The 20,428-nt window shown below is 47.0% G+C and overlaps 1 protein-coding gene across 1 annotated transcript in view; it reads left to right on the top strand.

Moving 5' to 3' along the window:
* Positions 1–4,945: 4,945 nt before the first annotated feature.
* The window catches only part of ARF3 (ARF GTPase 3), an 80,953-nt gene continuing 65,470 nt past the window's right edge, over positions 4,946–20,428 (top strand). Inside the window, exon 1 of the mRNA XM_069758346.1 lies at positions 4,946–5,059. The gene's annotated coding sequence lies outside the window, so the exon portion shown is untranslated. The remainder of the gene's footprint in view (positions 5,060–20,428) is intronic.

Here is a 20,428-nt window from a genome sequence, read left to right as displayed (position 1 = left end):
GTTGGGTCTGGTGTCTCTCATCTTCCTCTTGGCAATACCCCAAAGATTCTCTATGGGGTTAAGGTCAGGGGAGATTTCTGGCCAATCCAGCACAGTGATATACAGTGGGGCAAAAAAGTATTTAGTCAGTCAGCAATAGTGCAAGTTCCACCACTTAAAAAGATGAGAGGCGTCTGTAATTCACATCATAGGTAGACCTCAACTATGGGAGACAAACTGAGAAAAAAAATCCAGAAAATCACATTGTCTGTTTTTTTATCATTTTTTTTGCATTTTATGGTGGAAAATAAGTATTTGGTCAGAAACAAACAATCAAGATTTCTGGCTCTCACAGACCTGTAACTTCTTCTTTAAGAGTCTCCTCTTTCCTCCACTCATTACCTGTAGTAATGGCACCTGTTTAAACTTGTTATCAGTATAAAAAGACACCTGTGCACACCCTCAAACAGTCTGACTCCAAACTCCACTATGGTGAAGACCAAAGAGCTGTCAAAGGACACCAGAAACAAAATTGTAGCCCTGCTCCAGGCTGGGAAGACTGAATCTGCAATAGCCAACCAGCTTGGAGTGAAGAAATCAACAGTGGGGGCAATAATTAGAAAATGGAAGACATACAAGACCACTGATAATCTCCCTCGATCTGGGGCTCCACGCAAAATCCCACCCCGTGGGGTCAGAATGATCACAAGAACGGTGAACAAAAATCCCAGAACCACGCGGGGGGACCTAGTGAATGAACTGCAGAGAGCTGGGACCAATGTAACAAGGCCTACCATAAGTAACACACTACGCCACCATGGACTCAGATCCTGCAGTGCCAGACGTGTCCCACTGCTTAAGCCAGTACATGTCCGGGCCCGTCTGAAGTTTGCTAGAGAGCATTTGGATGATCCAGAGGAGTTTTGGGAGAATGTCCTATGGTCTGATGAAACCAAACTGGAATTGTTTGGTAGAAACACAACTTGTCGTGTTTGGAGGAAAAAGAATACTGAGTTGCATCCATCAAACACCATACCTACTGTAAAGCATGGTGGTGGAAACATCATGCTTTGGGGCTGTTTCTCTGCAAAGGGGCCAGGACGACTGATCCGGGTACATGAAAGAATGAATGGGGCCATGTATCGTGAGATTTTGAGTGCAAACCTCCTTCCATCAGCAAGGGCATTGAAGATGAAACGTGGCTGGGTCTTTCAACTTGACAATGATCCAAAGCACACCGCCAGGGCAACGAAGGAGTGGCTTCGTAAGAAGCATTTCAAGGTCCTGGAGTGGCCTAGCCAGTCTCCAGATCTCAACCCTATAGAAAACCTTTGCAGGGAGTTGAAAGTCCGTGTTGCCAAGCGAAAAGCCAAAAACATCACTGCTCTAGAGGAGATCTGCATGGAGGAATGGGCCAACATACCAACAACAGTGTGTGGCAACCTTGTGAAGACTTACAGAAAACGTTTGACCTCTGTCATTGCCAACAAAGGATATATTACAAAGTATTGAGATGAAATTTTGTTCCTGACCAAATACTTATTTTCCACCATAATATGCAAATAAAATGTTAAAAAAACAGACAATGTGATTTTCTGGATTTTTTTTTCTCAGTTTGTCTCCCATAGTTGAGGTCTACCTATGATGTAAATTGCAGACGCCTCTCATCTTTTTAAGTGGTGGAACTTGCACTATTGCTGACTGACTAAATACTTTTTTGCCCCACTGTAGTTGTTTTTAAACCAGGTATTGGTACTTATGGCAGCGTGGACAGGTGCCAAGTCCTGCTGGAGAATGGAATTTCCGTCTCCAATAAGGTTGTTGGAAGAGGGAAGCATGAAGTGCTCTAACATTTCCTGGTAGACTGCTGCTTTGACTTTGGTGTTGATAAAACACAGTGGCCCTACAGCAGCAGATGACATGGCTCCCCAAACCATCTCCGATTGTGGAATCTTCACACTAGACCTCAAGCTGCTTGGATTGTGTGCCTCTCCACTCTTCCTCCAGACTCTGGGACCCTTGATTTCCAAGGTCTAGTGTGAAGTATCCACAATCAGTGATGGTTTGGGTCTCCTGAGATCTCGTTGCCAAGATCTCAATCTGCGCATGCGCCGCCTCCAGCGGCCATTTTCCCGGAGGCCACAGCATCGAGGCAATGTGGGGCCTTCGGGCTTTCACAAAATGTCACCTGAGCCCCTACACCACTGCGCACCGCCGAACCTGCAGCACTGCGATGGGATTTCCTGGAGACCACCGCATCACAGCAATGGATGTGCGGGTGATCTGGGATTTCACAAAATGTCGCTGTATCCCCCACACAACCGAGAAGTGCCAAACATGCACACCAGTCTAGGTCATATCGCTGGACCACTAAACACCCCCTGTGACTCCGCTCCACCGATCTCCCCCGGGTAAGCTGAATTCTGGACTGTAAGACGGACCCCCATTTGATGTATTAATTTTTTTCCCCATTTTCCGTCTGAAAATTTGAGGTGCGTCTTATGGTCCAAAAAATGCAGTATATACAGTTGTCATTATGATTTAAAAAGAGAAAACACAGTAGTTTGACAATAAATGGCTTCACCCAACCATTAAAGGGAACCTGTCACCTGAATTTGGCGGGACTGGTTTTGGGTCATATGGGCGGAGTTTTTGGGTGTTTGATTCACCCTTTCCTTATCCGCTGGCTGCATGATGGCCGCAATATTGGATTGAAGTTCATTCTCTGTCCTCCGTAGTACACGCCTGCGCAAGGCAATCTTGCCTTGTGCAGGCGTGTACTACGGAGGACAGAGAATGAACTTCAATCCAATATTTCAGCCAGCATGCAGCCAGCAGGTAAGGAAAGGGTGAATCAAACACCCGAAAACTCCGCCCATATGACCCAAAACCAGTCCCGCTAAATTCAGGTGACAGGTTCCCTTTAACCAGGAGTGGTTAGAAAAGTTTTGATGTTATCATATTCTCTGAAAAAAAAAAAGGCCAAGAAAGCAAACATTCCCCCGGGGTATGTAAACTTTTGAGCACAAATGTAACTTATATAATAGGTGTAGAAATTCTGCAACATCAAAAGCTCCTCATGGGAACGTCACCTTGCAGTTGGCACAATGTAGACAAGAAGGTAATGTATTCCTTGCACTTTCCAAACCCCAAGACTGTGTGCACACGTTCCGGATTTTTCGCTATAAAAACGCAATAAAACTGCGAACAAAACGCTCACATTAAGTATCCTGTTATTATAATGCAATCCACATTTTGTATGCACATGCTGCGTTTTTTTCCTGAGCGGAAACGCATTCCAGAAAAAAACGCAGCATGTTCATTAATTTGCGGAATCACGGGGATTCCGCACACATAGGAATGCATTGATTGGCTTACTTCCCGCATGGGGCTGTGCCCACCATGCAGGAAGTAAGCGGATCATGTGCGGGTTATACCCAGGGTGGAGGAGAGGAGACTCTCCTCCAGGCCCTGGGAACCATATAATTGTTAAAAAAAAATAAAAATAAAAAAGTGATATTCTCATTTTCCAGGGGGCCCCCGCAGTCCTCCGGCCTCTCAGAGGTGCATGCCGCGCCTTCCGGGCACAGGGATGCTGTGTGCGAAGGACCTGGGATGACGTCGTGGTCATGTGACCGTGACATCATCCCAGGTCTTTCGCACACAGCATCCATGGGAACAACAGCCGCCGCGTGCACCGCTGAGATCGGGACGCCGGAGGGTGAGAATAAGAACCATTTTTTTTACATTCTATCTTTTTACTATTGATGCTGCATAGGCCGCATCAATAGTAAAAAGTTGGTCACACTTGTCAAACATTATGCTGGACAAGTGTGACCAACCTGTCAATCAGTTTTCCAAGCGATGCTACAGATCGCTTGGAAAACGCTAGCATTCTGCAAGGTAAAAACGCTTGCAAAACGCTAGTGTTTAGCGGGAATATGCATGCCAATTCTGCATGCGATATACCCGCGGCAGGAGTTGCGGAATTTCTGCGGCAATTCTGCAACGTGTGCACTTAGCCTAAAAGATCTATTGGATGTCAAAAAGAAAACCTGGGATTCATCACTTCACAGAACACATTTCCACTACAGCAGAGTCTTTGGTGGGTGGCAGCTTTATGAGACTCTGTCCGACGTTTGGTGTGCTTGGTGAGGGAAGACTTGCAGGCAGCTGTTTGGCCATGGAAACCAATGTCATGGAGCTTGGTGATGTAAGGCTTGCAGTCTTTGTGCTGATGTTACTACCAGAAGTTTGGACTCTGCAGTTATTAGTCAGCAGATCACTGATTTATCAAAACTTTTCTGCCAGTTTTCATGCCATTCTGACCCCAGCTCCGACAAAGTGGGCGCCGCTTGGGTCATGGCGACTCCGGCTTGTCAAGTTCATGACGAGCGGCAGCATGTGCTACTCCATACATCTTACTTTGGCACAAGCTGGAGTAAGGTTTGTGGTGAGGAGCACAGAGCGGCACACACCACTGATTAAGAAATGTGAGCGGGAGAAATGCAGGTCTGGATGAATCGCCCCCTTACACCCCCCCCCCCATTTACGTGCCCCCCATATTGTGGATGAGACTGATGGTGGGATATCAGGATTCCGTTTAGCTGCTATAGCGCCATCATATTCCGCAGCACTTTACACACTGTCACCTGAACGGACTAGTTTCCCCGATACAGGACCACCCTGGCATCAGAAAGCTCTCTAGCCCCCTATTCCTAGACGTCTGTAGCATCAGCGTGCACGGCGGGGCCGGAGGTTATACACCCGACTGCCGGGAGCAGTATGTCCCTGCTGCTCGCTGACGGCTGGGCACTAGCAGCGCTAATGGATGTGTGGGTGATTGCAGGCATCAGGCCGCATGTGAGGACCAGGCCGGCTGCCCACTCATTCCTGCAGCAGACTGGAGGAGAGCGCTGCTGCATCTGTTACTGTGGAAACCAGATCAAATCTCGCGAGCGCTTCCCGCACGGCTGACAGAGGAGAGGGGCAACCGTCGCGGTATTTGGGCCGGGTGCTTCCGGTTGGAGAGGACAGAAGAGTCGCTGCGGTAGGCGAGGGAGAAGGCGAAGAGGCGCAGGTAGGTGCCAGAAGTGGCGGCGGTGCAGCCATACTGCGGGTTCAGGGTCTGTGGCGGCTCTCGCGTGTTGGCAGCGCTGGATGTGTGTCGCCCACGCAAGGAGCACAAGCAGCAGCCTCCATCTTTAATGAGTACCTACCTACTGCATTCTCCCTGGCCTGCTGTGAGGAGCGAGCACCTCCATGACAGGAGTCCTTGTGTCCACATGTAAATCAGCCCTGTTACATGAGAGCAGCGGTGTCACCTGCCAGGTCCCCCCCCCCCCCCTGCGCCACGGTGTCACCTGCCAGGTCCCCCCCGTGCTGTGCTGTCACCTGCCGGGTCCCCCCCGCACCGCGGTGTCACCTGCCAGGTCCCCCCCCCCCCTGCGCCACGGTGTCACCTGCCAGGTCCCCCCCGTGCTGTGCTGTCACCTGCCAGGTCCCCCCCGTGCTGTGCTGTCACCTGCCAGGTCCCCCCCGTGCTGTGCTGCCACCTGCCGGGTCCCCCCTGCGCCACGGTGTCACCTGCCAGGTCCCCCCCGTGCTGTGCTGTCACCTGCCGGGTCCCCCCCGCACCGCGGTGTCACCTGCCAGGTCCCCCCCCCTGCGCCACGGTGTCACCTGCCAGGTCTCACCTGCCAGGTCTCTCCCCCAGTGCTGCTCTGTCACCTTCCGGGTCCCCCCCGCACAGCGGTGTCACCTGCCTGGTCCCCCCGCGCCGCAGTGTCGCCTGCCAGGTCCCCCCCCGTGCTGCGCTGTCACCTGCCAGGTCCCCTCCCTGTGCTGCGCTGTCGCTTGCCGGGTCCCCCCCCGCGCTGCGGTGTCACCTGCCGGGTCCCCCCCGTGCTGCGGCGGTGTCACCTGCCGGGTCCCCCCCGCGCTGCAGCGGTGTCACCTGCCGGGTCCCCCCCGCGCTGCGGCGGTGTCACCTGCCGGGTCCCCCCCGCGCTGCGGCGGTGTCACCTGCCGGTTCCCCCCTGTGCCACGCTGTCACCTGCCAGGTCCTCCCCCCCCGTGCTGCGCTGTCGCCTGCCGGGTCCCCCCCCCCGCGCCACAGTGTCACCTGCCGGGTCCCCCCCGCGCCCCGGTGTCACCTGCCAGGTCCCCCCCGCGCCCCAGTGTCGCCTGACGGGTCCCCCCCCCCCACTGGGCCACGGTGTCGCCTGCCGGGTCTCTCCCACAACCCCCCCATGCCACGGTGTCGCCTGAAATTTGAATTGCATTATTGTAGAAAATTGGAAAAATTTAGGAATTGGTTGGCTGTGTAAATTTAGAAACTAATCCGCAGCATTGCACGCTTGGCGGTTCCAAGCGCTGTGGATTAGACTGGGGTGGAAAGAGATGATTTGCATAGCTCCGCCTACTGCAAAGGATTCTGGGTAAACCTGCTATTCTTTGTATTATGCTGCTTGCAAGTACTTTCCGTTTCAGGAAAGCATCCACTATGTATTTCCTTTTAAGTAGAGGGCTTTTCGGTCTCTTTCGTCCCGCTACATTTAGCCCAACTTGGGTCTCTCCCTAAGGTGGCTAGCACATATGTATGGAAAAATTTAGACACTTTGCACATTAATGGCCCCAGCAGCCATGATAAGGCGACTCTCGTTGCTGGGAACCTGCCTAATGTGAACCCTCTCTTTAGGCTAAAGCCTCCGTTTATATGGGAAGGTGGGATCCTATATTTGTTATATAGGGAGATGGCTGCTCTTAGTAAGCACCTGTACACACCTGCTTACTGTTTAGGAAGTGTTGGTCAGTCTTTTGATATAGATTGTACATTTGATCACTCCTATTACTCACCTGATAAGCATGGCAGAGTGAGCTGGCTGATCAAGGACCTGGTTGAAAAAGAGCCACGTGGGCTTGTACAAAGTGATGGATATTTATTTGATTATACTTAGTTTGAACTGTTTATAGACACAAAAAATACTCACTTGATAACTCGCCTTCTGAATAGTCAGCAGTCTGCTGTCGGCCGTTGTATTTAATTTGCTAATGTTTATCCAAAATTGGCCGTTTTAGCTGATTGTTTATGTATGGTTAGGAAAAAGGGGGCCTAAAATGATGAGATTGCTAACTTTGTGATACTCGTATTTTATAAATTGAATATCCTTGGTGTTTGTACGTGAGTCAAGTGGGCGGATCTGTTCAGTGATTGACAGTCCTTCCTGTATGACTGTGCGTGCAGATATAGCTGTCAGTCACTAGTAGGACCGCCCACTGGACTTGTATACGTACAAACACCAGGGATTTCAATGAATAAAATACAAGTTATTCTGAATCTTTTTCTATGTGTCCTTCTGCTCCGCTCCTCCTTTCCCATACCGTGCTGTCCTCAGATTGGACTGCATGGGCAACGTGACAGGTTCCCTTTAAGGGCCTGTGCAAATGGTAGGAATGACAAACAGATCTTGTGAGCCTGTACATAGATGTGCGTAGGCCCTATGTTATCTGGTAAGTGGGGTGTAGTACCTCCATAATCTAGTATTCTGTAGAGTTGGCTTTAGTATGAGCACATAGAGGGCTACAGGCAATATATTAGAGGTCTGTGCCACACAGATCTGTATCATTTCTATGTGATCGTGACCTTAAGGGCTCATACTCACTTGCGTGAAATACATCTGAGTCTCGCAGGTTAACACCCGGCTCTGCCGCCGGCTGTTGGGAGCAGAGCGTGTAGCTCCATGTACTGGAGTGCCGGCGGCAGAGCCGGGTTTTAACCTGCAAGACTCAGCCGTATTTCACGCAAGTGAGTATGAGCCCTAACACCTAGACTGGAGGTGTCTGGAGACTCTATTTGTGCCTCACAAAACATGTGTGACGGTCTTGTCTGCAGCTTTCTCCACTCCATCATTTGCTGATTCCATTGTCTTACCACAGTCGTGAAAATCTCAGGAGAGCTGCACGCAGTTGTGCTAACCTCATGGAATATGGGTGCCTGCAGCCATTGTGCACAGCAGTGATCATTTTAGATTCTGTACGTTAGAAGTGGTTGATGCATCCTTGCCAAACAGGTAATCTCTGCAATTTCTGAAAGATCTAATGTCTTTGGTTGTAGCACCAGACATCTGCATCACTGTCCCCATTAGGGCTCACAATCTACATTCCCTATCAGTATGTCTTTGGAATGTGGGAGGAAACCAGAGAACCCGGAGGAAACCCATACAAACTCCTTACAGATGTTGTCCTTGGTGGGATTTGAACCCAGGACCCCAAACCTAAAAAGCAACACTGAGCCACCGTGCTGCACTGGAGAACACCTCCTTTGTGCTGCATGTGTTTTTACCTGAAATAGTTTTGTCTGATAGTAGAAAAGCATTAAAAAAATAGTGACATGTTAGAAAAATCTATAGACAATTATTTGTTCAATTCAGAGACACTTGATTTTACTGAATTATCCACTTTCGCCTAATCCTTCAAATCAACTCATTTTGGAAATCCATATGCATAATGAAAACTAAGCAAGCAAAGAACTGGAATGGTTTTATGCACCCCCTGAATATTGCAGTTTCAGAACCATTAGATGGTTGTGCACTATGAACACCACGGCCTCTTTAAGGCTACGTTCACATTAGCGTTGCGCGCCGGTGCGTCGGCGACGCAACGCGCGACGCACCAAAAACACGCGCAAAAATGCTGCGTTTTGCGACGCGTGCGTCGTTTTTTGACGAAAAAAGGACGCACGAAAAATGCAACTTGTTGCATTTTCGTGCGTCCGATGCTAGCGTCGAAAACGACGCACATGTCGAAAAACGCAAACAAAAAAACGCACGCGTCCCCGCTGCGTCGCCGCTGCGTCGCCGACGCAACAGCGACGCACATTAGCGTAACGCTAATGTGAACGTAGCCTAAAGGAAACCGGAGTCAGAAATCGCCCCTGTAATCTACCTTCTGCCTGGTATCCGCCTCCTGTAAATGCTTCCCATCTTGTCATTATTATAGCAAAGTGTCCTGGCAAGTTTGCAAAAAAAAATTTTTCCAGAGAGGCATGATATGATGATATACCAGCACTTGAAATCACATTTGTCAGTTACCTTCTCCTTGGCATTGACAGAGAAGTCAGGAATATATCCGTCAGCTTCAACCTCCCACTGCGTGCCAGAGAAGTCGCCTCATGCACATGACGTTTTGGAAAAATTGGTTGGACGTTTTGCTCTAACAAGGGGGTGATAGGAAGCCTTTCTAGGAAACTGATGCGCAGTGCAGGAGTAAATCCTGCTGACAGGTTCTCTTTAAAAGTAACTTTTATTTCATAAATCGGTCCTGCAGATAAAAATGATCAACTTTGCAATATATCTTATCAGAGATACTTGTTTATTTTTATTTATCTCCGTTTATTGATCTTTTACTCTTCAATTTATAGGTAAAATCTGCATTCAGTGAAGACACATTCACATTATTGAGGCAGAAGATGAGTTGATGCTTATAAAATTCTATGTAAAGGTAGGAGCTAGAGCGAAAGACATTCTACTGAAAGCTCCATGGAACATTGAGCACCAACTGTCATTCTCCTCCCATATACAGTTGTGCTCAAAAGTTTACATTCCCAACAGAATTTTTGCTTTCTTGGCCTTTTCTTCAGAGAATATGAATGATAACACCAAAACTTTTTTTCTCCACTCATGGTTAGTGTTTGGGTGAAGTATCTTATTGTCAAACTACTGTGTTTTCTCTTTTTAAATCATAATGACAACCCAAAACATCCAAATCACCCTGATCAAAAGTTCACATACCCTGGTGATTTTGGCCTGATAATGTGCACAGAAGTTGACACAAATGGGTTTGAATGGCTACAGGTAACATCCTCACCTGTAACCTGTTTGCTTGTAATCAGTGTGGGTGCATAAAAGCTGAGTGAGTTTCTGGGATCCAGACAGACTCTTGCATCTTTCATCCAGCCACGGATGTTTCTGAATTGTGAGTCATGGGGAAAGCAAAAGAATTGTCAACGGATCTACGGGAACAGGTTAATGAGCTGTATAAAACATGAAAGTGATACAAAAAGATATCCAAGGAATTGATAATGCCAGTCAGCAGCGTTCAAACTGTGATTAACAAATGGAAAATCAGGGGCTCTGTAAAAACAAAACCACTGTCAGGTAGACCAACAAAAAATGTCGTCCACAACTGCCAGGAAAATTGTTTGGGATGCAAAGAAAAACCCACAAATGACATCAGCTGAAATACAGGACTCTCTGAAAAGTAGCGGTGTGGCTGTTTCAAGATGCACAATAAGGAGGCACTTGAAAAAAAATGGGCTGTATGGTCGAGTCGCCAGAAGAAAGCCATCACTGTGCAAATGGCACAAAGTATCTCGCCTACAATACGCAAAACAGCACAGAGATGAGCGTCAAAACTTCTGGAACAAGGTAATTTGGAGGGATGAGACCAAAATTAAACTTTTTGTTCACAACCATAAATTACATTTGGAGAGAGGTCAACAAGGCTCGGGCAGCACGGTGACTCAGTGGTTAGCATTGCAGCCTTGCAGCGCTAGAGTCCTGGGTTTAAGTTCCACCAAGGACCATATCTGCAAGGAGTTTGTATTTTGGCCTCGTGTTTGCATGGGTTTCCTCCAGGTTCTTCGGTTTAGTCCCACATTCCAAAGACATACTGATAGGGAATTTATATTGTGAGTTGTATCGGGGACAAAGATGATATGTGCAAAACTGTAAAGAGCTGCAGAATGTTAGTGCTATTTAAAAATAAAGATTAATATTTATAATGAAAGGAACACCATTCCTACTGTAAAGCACGGTGGTGGATCGCTGATGTTTTGGGGATGTGTGAGCTACAAAGACACAGGAAACTTAGTCAAAGTTGAAGGAAAGATGAATGCAGCACGTTATCAGAAAATACTGGAGACAAATTTGCACTCATCAGCCCGGAAGCTGCACATGGGACTTACTTGGACGTTGCAACATGACAACGATCCAAAACACCAGGCCAAGTCGACCTGCCATTGGCTACAGCAGAAAAAAGTGAAGGTTCTGGAGTGGCCATCTCAGTCTCCTGACCTCAATATCATTGAGCCACTCTGGGGAAATCTCAAGCACGCAGTTCATGCTAGACAACCCAGGAACTGGAGGCTTTTTGCCAAGAAGAGTGGGCAGCTTTGCCATCTGAGAAAATTAAAGAACCGCATTCACAACTACCACAAATGACTTCAAGCTGTCATTGATGTTAGAGGGGGCAATACACGGTATTAAGAAATGGGGTATGAAAACTTCTGATCAGGGTCATTTGGATGTTTTGGGTTGTCATTATGATGTGATAAGAGAAAACACAGTAGTTTGACAATAAATGGCTTCACCCAGCCACTAACCATGAGTGGAGAGAGATGTTTGGTGTTATCATTCATATTCTCTGAAACAAGGCCAAGAAAGCAAAGATTCTGCCGGGGTATGTAAACATTTGAGCACAACTGTATAGTTTGCCCTACAAAAGGAGCCATTGTCATTATGCTACAGTAGAGACTGCTGCTTCCCTCATAAGTAGACAGAAAGTTCTTTATTGCCTGCCTCACAATCTACTATATAATTGTCTAAGGGTCACTTCCGTCTGTCTGTCTTTCTTTCTTTCTTTCTGTCTGTCCTTCTGTCTGTCACAGATATTCATTGGTCGCGGCCTCTGTCATGGAAATCCAAGTCGCTGATTGGTCACGGCAAAACGCCCACGACCATTGCCACGACCAATCAGCGACGGGCACAGTCCGGAGGAAAAATGGCCGCTTCTTCCTCCCCGCAGTCAGTGCCCGCTCCATACTCCCCTCCAGTCAGCCCTCACACAGGGTTAATGCCAGCGTTACCGGAGTGCGGTGTAACACACTCCATTAACACAGCTATTAACCCTGTGTGACCAACTTTTTAGTATTGATGCTGTGTATGCAGCATAAATAGTAAAAAGATCTAATGTTACAAATAATAATAATAAAAAAAAGCTTATTCTGACCCTCCGACGTGCGCCCTCTCCTCGGCAGTGCAAGTGGCAGATTCCGGTGGCAAGGATGCTATGCGAGAAGGACCTTCCATGATGTCACGGTCATACGACCGCGATGTTATCACAGGTCCTGCGCTCATATCAACCCTGGGATCGGAAGCTGCCGCGTGCACCGCACACAAGCGCCAGGACTACAATGGGCCCTCGGAACGTGAGTATATGTTTATTTTTTATTTTAAGTCTTTTTTTAACCTGTTACATACGTGGCTGGGCAATATACTACGTGGCTGGGCAATATACTACGTGGCTGGGCAATATACTACGTGGGCTGTGCAATATACTACGTGGGCTGTGCAATATACTACGTGGTTGGGCAATATACTACATCACTGGGCAATATACTACGTGGGCTGTACAATATACTACGTGGGCTGTGCAATATACTACGTGGGCTGTGCAATATACTACGTGGTTGGGCAATATACTACGTCACTGGGCAATATACTACGTGGGCTGTGCAATATACTACGTGGTTGGGCAATATACTACGTCACTGGGCAATATACTACGTGGGCTGTGCAATATACTACGTGGGCTGTGCAATATACTACGTGACTGGGCAATATACTACGTGACTGGGCAATATACTACGTGACTGGGCAATATACTACGTGGGCTGTGCAATATACTACGTGACTGGGCTATATACTACGTCGCTGGGCAATATACTACGTGACTGGGCAATATACTACGTGGCTGGGCAATATACTACGTGGCTGGGCAATATACTACGTGACTGGGCAATATACTACGTGGCTGGGCAATATACAGGTTCTCAAAAAATTAGCATATAGTGTTAAATTTCATTATTTACCATAATGTAATGATTACAATTAAACTTTCATATATTATAGATTCATTATCCACCAACTGAAATTTGTCAGGTCTTTTATTGTTTTAATACTGATGATTTTGGCATACAACTCCTGATAACCCAAAAAACCTGTCTCAATAAATTAGCATATTTCACCCATCCAATCAAATAAAAGTGTTTTTTAATAACAAACAAAAAAACCATCAAATAATAATGTTCAGTTATGCACTCAATACTTGGTCGGGAATCCTTTGGCAGTAATGACTGCTTCAATGCGGCGTGGCATGGAGGCAATCAGCCTGTGACACTGCTGAGATGTTATGGAGGCCCAGGATGCTTCAATAGCGGCCTTAAGCTCATCCAGAGTGTTGGGTCTTGCGTCTCTCAACTTTCTCTTCACAATATCCCACAGATTCTCTATGGGGTTCAGGTCAGGAGAGTTGGCAGGCCAATTGAGCACAGTAATACCATGGTCAGTAAACCATTTACCAGTGGTTTTGGCACTGTGAGCAGGTGCCAGGTCGTGCTGAAAAATGAAATCTTCATCTCCATAAAGCATTTCAGCCGATGGAAGCATGAAGTGCTCCAAAATCTCCTGATAGCTAGCTGCATTGACCCTGCCCTTGATGAAACACAGTGGACCAACACCAGCAGCTGACATGGCACCCCACACCATCACTGACTGTGGGTACTTGACACTGGACTTCAGGCATTTTGGCATTTCCTTCTCCCCAGTCTTCCTCCAGACTCTGGCACCTTGATTTCCGAATGACATGCAAAATTTGCTTTCATCAGAAAAAAGTACTTGGGACCACTTAGCAACAGTCCAGTGCTGCTTCTCTGTAGCCCAGGTCAGGCGCCTCTGCTGCTGTTAATGGTTCAAAAGTGGTTTTACCTGGGGAATGCGGCACCTGTAGCCCATTTCCTGCACACGCCTGTGCACGGTGGCTCTGGATGTTTCCACACCAGACTCAGTCCACTGCTTCCTCAGGTTCCCCAAGGTCTGGAATCGGTCCTTCTCCACAATCTTCCTCAGGGTCCGGTCTCCTCTTCTCGTTGTACAGTGTTTTCTGCCACATTGTTTCCTTCCAACAGACTTACCATTGAGGTGCCTTGATACAGCACTCTGGGAACAGCCTATTTGTTGAGAAATTTCTTTCTGGGTCTTACCCTCTTGCTTGAGGGTGTCAATGATGGCCTTCTTGACATCTGTCAGGTCGCTAGTCTTAAGGCCCCTTCACATTTAGCGACGCTACAGCGATACCGACAACGATCCGAATCGCTGCAGCGTCGCTCTTTGGTCGCTGGAGAGCTGTCACACAGACCGCTCTCCAGTGACCAACGATGCCGGTAACCAGGGTAAACATCGGGTAACTAAGCGCAGGGCCGCGCTTAGTAACCCGATGTTTACCCTGGTTACCATGCTAAAAGTAAAAAAAAAAAAACAGTACATACTTACCTACCGCTGTCTGTCCTCCAGCGCTGCGCTCTGCTTCTCTGCTCTCCTCCTGTACTGTCTGGGAGCCGGAAAGCAGAGCGGTGACGTCACCGCTCTGCTTTCCGGCTCACAGCCAGTACAGGAGGAGTGCAGAGCGCAGCGCTGGAGGACAGACAGCGGTAGGTAAGTATGTACTGTTTGTTTTTTTTTTTACTTTTAGCATGGTAACCAGGGTAAACATCGGGTTACTAAGCGCGGCCCTGCGCTTAGTTACCCGATGTTTACCCTGGTTACCAGTGAAGACATCGCTGGATCGGTGTCACACACGCCGATCCAGCGATGTCTCCAGGGAGTCCAGCGACGAAATAAAGTTCTGGACTTTATTCAGCGACCAACGATCTCCCAGCAGGGGCCTGATCGTTGGTCGCTGTCACACATAACGATTTCATTAACGATATCGTTGCTACGTCACAAATAGCAACGATATCGTTAACAATATCGTTATGTGTGAAGGTACCTTTACCCATGATGGGGGTTTTGAGTAATGAACCAGGCAGGGAGTTTATAAAAGCCTCAGGTATCTTTTGCATGTGTTTAGAGTTAATTAGTTGATTCAGAAGATTAGGGTAATAGGTCGTTTAGAGAACCTTTTCTTGATATGCTAATTTATTGAGACAGGTTTTTTGGGTTATCAGGAGTTGTATGCCAAAATCATCAGTATTAACACAATAAAAGACCTGACAAATTTCAGTTGGTGGATAATGAATCTATAATATATGAAAGTTTAATTGTAATCATTACATTATGGTAAATAACGAAATTTAACACTATATGCTAATTTTTTGAGAAGGACCTGTACTACGTGGACATGCATATTCTAGAATACCCGATGCGTTAGAATCGGGCCACCATCTAGTGACAGAATAAAGCCTGCTCTTAGTATTCGCATGACAAAATTACACGTTTCCAGGAAGAAAAGATTGAGACTTGAAGGAAGTTGTCTGAATAAACAGACATACAACTCTCCTTGTATTCATTATTATAACAAAGCGAGTCGCTATTAGTCATGTTCTTTAGAACCTTGCTCTTTGGTTTATTACAGCATTTTTGGAATCTAAATGAGGTGCTAATGCTTTATTCAGATCCTAGCTATATACTACCTAAAATCATTTAGAGAGGTTGACCGTATAATCCCCAGTGATCATGTTGTCTGAGCCTTCGTCAGAGCTATTCGTCAATAACCTCACCCTGTGTATGCCTCTGACGTATGTCACTGTGGGGATATTCAGGGGCTTCTGTTGCCCGTAGGGTCCTATTATTAAATGGAGCATATGCCACATAATGTATCTCATCTTTCCGTGACCCTTTGTAGTAAAGTTGTCTCCCACACTATTCTAATACTGATATTGAATCAACATATACCCACTGCGATGCTTGAGTACAAGGCTAGGTTCAGATGAGCGTATGAAAAAATTGTCTGCTTTTCATCCAGAAAACTCAGATAATTTTCATTCATGTGTCTTATTTTATTCCCTTGTGGTAATCAGATTTGTACCTCATGTTAATATCTACATGATCCTAATTTCCTAGGTTAAACATGTGATGAAGCACCTATGTCTTGTTTTTCTGCATCCATTGACTTGAATGATCCAGTCTTTTCTGATCTGCAGAAGAGAATAATGCATGCTGTGATTGATTGGGGGAAAATAAAACCTGTCATCTGTGCCGCTCTATCGAGTTATTTGTGCTGCCGAATGCTACTAAAAAAGGACACCTCTGTACTTACACGTGTGTAAACGAGACCCAGCAATGTTTTGATGGTATAGAAAGAATAAACTTGCCAATATGACCTGGTTAAAAAGTCTACTAGGGGCACTAGGGTGGATTAAAAAAAAAAATGGCCATGTCTAAAGAGTATGGGCATGGTGACAATGTAGTCTGGTGTCACCTGGACAATGGGCATCCTTTAGCTGTGATAAGACACCGTAGATCCTGCTGAGAATCGTACGTCGTAGCAGATCGTTTAGAACTTTCTTTCATCGCTGGATCTCCCGCTGTCATCGCTAGATCGGTGTGTGTGACACCGATCTAGCGATCTAGCGATGCGATCCAGCGATGCGTTCGCTTGTAACCAGGGTAAACATCGGGTAACTAAGCGCAGGACCGCGCTTAGTTACCCGATGTTTACCCTGGTTACAAGCGTTAAACTAAAAAAAAACAAACAGCACATACTTACATTCTGGTGTCCGTCAGGTCCCTTGCCGTCTGCTTCCAGCACTGTGACTGCCGGCCGTAAAGTGAAAGCAGAGCACAGCGGCTGTGCTTTCACTTTCACTTTACGGCAGGCAGTCACAGTGCGGGAAGCAGAGACTGCAAGGGACGTGACGGACACCAGAATGTAAGTATGTGCTGTTTGTTTTTTTTTTAGTTTTACACTTGTAACCAGGGTAAACATCGGGTAACTAAGCGCGGTCCTGCGCTTAGTTACCCGATGTTTACCCTGGTTACCCAGGGACCTCGGCATCGTTGGTCGCTGGAGAGCTGTCTGTGTGACAGCTCCCCAGCGACCACACTACGATTTACCTACGATCACGGCTAGGTCATATCGCTGGTCGTGATCGTAGGTAAATCGTATAGTGTGACGGTACCCTAAAAGGAGGTTTTCACCAGTTGGAGACCATCAATACTATTCTTTTATAATTGGCTTTTGTTTTCTTGACAGCACATTTTTTTTATTGTAGTATAATAAATATCTGGATTTATACTATTACACAGTCATCACATATATGTAAGAATGGTTCCTCCACCTGTACCTGAGCAGTCCAGGCATGAAGGAAACTGGCGCCACTGGTGGAGCAGGTAGCAATATAACATAATGGAAGGGACAGGTGTGAAGGGAAAGCTGCGCTCCTGGCTGGAAGGTGTGGATGCCATGTAAGAAGTCCACAGCACTCGAGTAGACCAAACAGTTAAGAGTAGTACTGTTTGAGCAAATGAGTGTTTTCTATGAAGAAAAGCTATGCATTTTCCTTTATCTACTTTCTGTATCAGTTCCTTTGGTTGTTCCAGATCTCTCACAAGCCTTTCATTGTTTACTTCCAGCGCTGATAACTGTGTTGCTACTGTTAGGAGCCATGCAGCTGTGTCTATCCTATGACTGTGACTTCATGTACAAGGCCGAAAAAGGGCTCTTGTTGGAGAGCATGGGGCTGTACCTCCATATTCCCCTGATTTCATGTCTTAACTATAAAAAAAATATTATTTTTCAAAGACCGTCTCTTTGACATCAGATTAATATTTATTTTTGTGTGAGGATGAAGGGCACGTATGAATGCCCCTTCCTCGTCCCCCTCTCATAGATGGCTATTTTTAGCAATTCTACGTAATTCTGCCAGATGCAGGTAGCATTTATAACCCCACGTAGGACATTGTTAAATGAATCGAGCTTTTGGAAATAATACTTTCTCTCCATCCAGGCCTATAAATAATTCACTACCTGCCTGGATCACTGGATCAGGGCACAATTCACACCATCTGTGCCACATCTTGAGATGCATAATTTAGATCCCAACCTGGATATACATTTAACAGCTTTTCACAAAAAGTAGAAAATCAAGGCGTTTAGCAGCAGAATATCACACAAGATGAGTAAATAATTTTACCAGTACGTACATACGGTATGTACATATTTAGCCTTCATATCCCTTTTGAATGGTCATTAAAACTGGATTCCAGTTGTGTTGTGCATAATTTAGACTCTAAAATGTGGCCATAATAACCTGGCCTTGTGCTTCATTCAAACATCAGTGATTTCTCTTACCCCATGACGGCACTAACGAGAGAGAGGGATCCGCCCTCAGGGACAGGAAACCCACAGGTTAAAAAGGCGGGACCTCTCCTCCACCTCAGTTCGGTTTCCTGTCCCCGACGGGGATCCCACAACTCACCATCCAGGAGTCCAGGGACCATCAGGCCGAGTTCAGGCAGCGGGGGGCCCTGCCACGGTCTCAGGTGGATTCCTCCCTGAGGGCGCGATCCGGGGTCGGCGGGCCTCGTAGATGCGCGCAGAGGGGAGGCAGTGAAGAGGATGCCGAGAAAGCCTGCCTCTTCCTTTTCAAAGGGATGATCGGCGATAGGTAGCGGCGGCTACCTGGAGGTTTTCTCCACCGATCCATAAAGCACACAGGAGGTGGTGACGCCGGTCACCGACAGGAGAACGCTGGGAGCAGCGGCGGCTGCGGAAGCTCCGTCCCTCCTGTGAGCCGGCAAACAGTGAGCGCGCGCGGGGAGTTCGGCGACTTACTGCGCAAGCGTGGGGGTCACTTCCGGGACGGCGCAGGGCACCTCTGGGTAAACCGGAAGTTGCCTGGCGCCGCTCCATTAGTATATATCCAGAAGGAAAGGGGTATACCGCTGCTCAGAGATTACCACCATGAGTGGAATAGAGCAGTCGGTGGAAGAAATTTCACAGGCCCCTGTGACAAAGAACCCGAAGGAGCGCCATTCCTCAAGAAAACCCACGCAGCGCAGCAGCTCAGGATCCCAGCGTAGCAGAGGCTCTGGTGGATCCAGGAGGGAGACGGTGGTTCAAGTGGAGGAGGCATCCTCAAAGCCACAGCCGGTATCTTCCTCACATTAGGAGGGTAAGTGACCTCCGTGAAAGTGTAAATTCTAATAGGGGTTTATTGTTTCCTAGGGAAAGAAATGCCAGGGGAAAAGTAAACATAGAGTATGCCCGCTTTGTTCAGCAGATTTGCCGGATTCATGGGTTAAAAAACTCTGTGCGCCATGTATTAAGAACACCATTGATGAGGAGACGCCAAGTTTCACATCTGAATTAAAAGATTTAATTAAAACCCAAGTAGCAGACGCATTAAAAAACGTAAAAAAACGTAAAAGAAAACATAAAGAAAAATCTCCAGATTACAGCTCCAGCGAGGGAGATAGTACGAGTGGGGATTCTGATAGCTCTACAGCTTCATCATCCTCCTCCGCATCTTCAGAAAGCGGTCGCAACTGTTTCCCAATAGATGAAACGGATGCGTTGGTGAAAATGGTTAGGGCGACAATGGGTCTGGCAGACACTCGTTCCAAAAAATCTGTACAAGATCTTATGTTTAGTGGCCTGGAACAAAAGAAGTACAGAGTGTTCCCATTAAATGAAAAAATTCAAGCCCTTATAAAAAAGGAGTGGAAAAGACCAGACAAAAAAGTACTGTTAACACCCAAAAGGAAATACCCATTTGATGACCCAGCCTGCGCCTCATGGGGAAAAGCGCCAAAATTAGACGTCGCCATCGCGAAAGCCTCTAAAAAGTTCGCTCTGCCTTTTGAAGATATGGGGACCCTCAAGGATCCTATGGATAAAAAGGCCGATGTCTTCCTAAAAGGGTCCTGGGAGGCCGCCAGCGGGGGGCTAAAACCCGGTATAGCTGCTACGTGTACAGCTAGAGCACTAATGGTCTGGCTGGATCATTTAGAGACTCAATTAAAAAATAAAACCCCGAGAGAGTCTATACTAGACTCCGTGTCAGCGATGAGAGGGGCCGCTGCATATTTAGCAGATGCCTCAATAGACTCAGTTAGACTGACGGCAAGATCGGCTTCCTTCTCAAATGCGGCTAGGAGAGCATTATGGCTAAAGTGCTGGCCGGGGGACCTGCAAACTAAAGCTAAGTTGTGTTCCATTCCGTGTGAAGGTGAATATTTGTTCGGTCCCACCCTAGACGATGTCCTCGAAAAAGCGGTTGATAAAAAGAAAGCCTTTCCGGGATTCCTAAATCAATCTTATAGGCGGCCCTTTCGAGGAAGGAGGTTCACACAAAGACGCCCCCCAAAAAATCAAAAGGAGGGGTGGGAAGACAGAAAATTCAAAAGAGGAGGTTTCATGTTCAACAAGCCGGATAATAAAAAACAGCCACAATGAGGGTGTGCCCCAGGTAGGAGGGAGACTGACCCACTTTCTTCCAACCTGGGAAAAAATTTCTGGAAGTGCCTGGACTCTAAACATCATAAAGACGGGCCTAAAACTAAGCTTTCACACAATGCCACACAATCAGTTTGTGGTCACACCACGAAGAAAGTCAGAGATCGAGCAGCTAAGCATCCAGAGAGAAGTTCTCACTCTTCTGGAGAAGAAA

This window comes from Ranitomeya imitator, chromosome 3 (assembly GCF_032444005.1).
Source record: "Ranitomeya imitator isolate aRanImi1 chromosome 3, aRanImi1.pri, whole genome shotgun sequence".
In the NCBI taxonomy this organism is placed as follows: Eukaryota; Metazoa; Chordata; class Amphibia; order Anura; family Dendrobatidae; genus Ranitomeya; species Ranitomeya imitator.
This window is presented reverse-complemented; position numbering and strand designations above follow the sequence as displayed.